At 48.2% G+C, this 2,959-nt stretch overlaps 1 pseudogene; it reads left to right on the top strand.

Moving 5' to 3' along the window:
- Positions 1 to 529: 529 nt before the first annotated feature.
- LOC102026524 lies at positions 530 to 1,301 on the top strand (annotated as a pseudogene).
- The last annotated feature ends 1,658 nt before the right edge of the window (positions 1,302 to 2,959 follow it).

Below are 2,959 nucleotides of genomic sequence, written 5' to 3'. Positions count from 1 at the left end.
ACCCAACACTCAAAATTAAAGAAGGACAAGTTTATTTAGCTCAGTCTGTGGAAGTTTCAGCCCATAATCAGCTGGCTCCAAGGCAGGGTGGCCTGGCACAGGGGCAACGCTTCAAGGCCGCAGAAGACAGCAAAAGCAACAAGAGCAAAATAGGGGTGGGGAGTAAGCCTCTTGTCCTCCCTTACAGTGCATGCGGTCTGCGGGTCTGCACCACCTCCATGCTCTCCTCTTGAACAGGCTCAGGATGTTTACCCCACACTGAGTCACTCAGTTAACCTTCTAAACTCAGACTGACACAATGTATCAACCGCAACAGCTACTAAGCCCCCCTTAAATCCTTTCTTATAACACGATACAAATCAAGTCCCAAGGCAATTCTTGCGTGCAGACCCATTTATCCAGGCCTCTATGAAATGCCTGGAAGAATGTCTTTGCTGTGGGATAGCTTGCAGCGGTGTCGTACAGGCCCATAAAATCAAAACGGGTTGACAGTGACGTGGAACAAACCGCTTCATGTAGAAAAACCTGGATGTTCTGCAGCCAACAGTGTAGGGATTTTGTCAAGACTGTTTTTATAAATAAAGAAGCTGGCTTGGGCTCCCCGGCTGAAGATGGCGGGTCACAGTCACAGCCTTTCCCTCAGGCCTTCAGCCTGTGTGGTGAGCTTGTCCAGACTGAACACGCACTGGCTGCTGCAGCTGGAGGAGCCCCTTCAGGGGGAACGCGAGCTGCGAATGGGGCCGTATTAGCAACCGAGAAGAAACCCAGGCCCATACTGTATGATGACGCAGTGTACACAAGGTAGCCAGTCACCAGCACGCAGGTTTGGCGCACAGTGGCAGGGGCCCAGCGTACAGAGCGTTCATGCTCTAGCTGGGAACCTCGCCCAGCAGTCCTGCCTCGCCTGCCAGGCGCCCGTCCCCTCGCCCAGCGGGTGCAGACAGTAGCTTCCCTGAGGCGGGAATACGCCCAGTCAGGTGGGCGCCCATGGGCGTCCATGTGGCATTTCTTTACATATTTATGGTTGGAATGAGGGACCCGTCTGGGGCTTACTTTACCAGGAAGGCCACAGCAAGGGGAAAGAGCTTCGTGAATGGGAAAACTTTCCCCGAGAAAAGATACAATGAAGATTCGGAGCTTGAGGGTGCCGTTCATACAGCCACCTTGACCCTGAAGGAGAGCTTCGCAGGGCAGAGAACACGGAGGCTGGCATCTGCAGGGAAGCTGGCTTCAGGAGGCTCCGGACAATTGACGTTTGGGCTGCTTGGCTGCCGTTGCAGGATAATGAAGTGACCGAGTGACCTGAAATTTCAGATCATCTAACTAGTTAAACATGTTTAAAGTCTGTTTTGTTTTGCAGACTTTTTGCAGACTTATTTCTACATGGTTTAATGGACTGATGTTTTTAGAATGATGCTTATAAATCATACTAAACTGTTAAATCAAAAAAAGAAGAAGCTAGCAATAAATAAAAGTTTTTAGCTGTGTGTGGTGGCACACGCCTGTGGTCCCAGCACTCAGGAGGCTGAGACAGGAGGATCGATGCAAGTTCAAGGCCAGCCTAGACTACATAGTGAGTTCGAGGCCAGCATAAACTACACAGCAAAACTCTGTCTGAAAAAACAAAACAAAACAAACAAACAAACAAAACAAAAGACATAATAGCTGCTGTTACTAACTGCAAGAATAGAGTAAAAAGGAGTCATGCTACATGTTAATGTTCTTGCAACAGAATTTTCCTAGTCACCTAAAAAACTGGAAAGAAAGGATAAATTTCTTATTAAAAGTATTTAAAAATTTACCAAGATAATTGTGCCACAAATAAAACAACAGCTTATTCAAAATACCTTTCTCAAAAATACCTTTCCTCAAAAACTTGTCATTTATAGTCACTAATTTCAGATCAGTTGTTCAAGCCAGTCTGCTTCATGTGAATTTGCATCTTCATTTTATGCATCCGAAACTTGCATTCGTTTTCCCTTTCTAGTCTTGACACTAAAACGCTCTGTCAAAGGAACCATTAAAACCACTGTGTGGGAATCTTTTTTTGTTTTTGGTTTTTTTCTAGTACCAGGAATCAAACTCGCGACCTTGTGCTTGCCAGGCAGGCGCTGTGCCGCTGAGCTAAGCCCCCACGCCCTGCGTGGGAATCTTGATTCTCGCTTTTCTGTCTACATACTTTTTGTTTTCTTCTCTTATTCATTCTTCCCTCAGCGCCAGAAGTCTGTTTGGTCACAGTGCTGAGGGGGAGATCCAGCAGCCATTTCCATCAAGGCCCATGGTGAACGTGAATTCCAGGGGCAGCTGTCTTCATTGAGGTGCTGGCCTCTGCCTAAAGGAGGCCATGAGGAGTCCCTGGGAGCCTGAGGGGCTGTGGCTGGCCACCTCGAATTGCCTGGGGAGCGTCACCCTTGCTCCCGCATTGGTGATGCTTTTTCTTCAGCTCAATGGGGGAAGATGTCTTTGGAGAATTAATTGCCATGATGTTTATTTACCCTGAGGCCCTCACGTAAACACGAACTCCTACTCATTTCATCATCAGAGTTCTGTTACGTTATATTCTCTTTCTTCCAGAAACTGGTAAAGCACTGCAATAGTCTAAGATGAACTAAAGGTTTCAGTTTTCTATGTCTTTTGTGCAGGACTTGAACCCAGGGCCTCTTGCATGCTGGGCAAGTGCTCTACCACGGAGCCGCATCCTCAGCCCCTCTGCCTCATCTTCCTTACCTGCAGAACAATGGAGGAGAGAAGACAGTGGTAAGACCAGGGCACCTTGGTTCCTGGCTCCTTTCAGACATAGGAGACCCCAAAGTGTAGCACTATGACATGCTGAGGGGGACCCCACTCTGGGGACTGAGAATTAAGTTGATGGGAGAGCACATACTTGGGGCCCCAGGTTCAATCCTTAGCACCAGGGGGCGGGGGAGAAAAGAAGAAAAGGGGAGGGGGAGAGGGGAGG

Source organism: Chinchilla lanigera, unplaced genomic scaffold (assembly GCF_000276665.1).
Source record: "Chinchilla lanigera isolate Chin_1 unplaced genomic scaffold, ChiLan1.0 scaffold00077, whole genome shotgun sequence".
Taxonomy (NCBI): domain Eukaryota; kingdom Metazoa; phylum Chordata; class Mammalia; order Rodentia; family Chinchillidae; genus Chinchilla; species Chinchilla lanigera.
The sequence above is the reverse complement of the archived record's forward strand: the minus strand, read 5'-3'. Positions and strand labels throughout refer to the sequence as shown.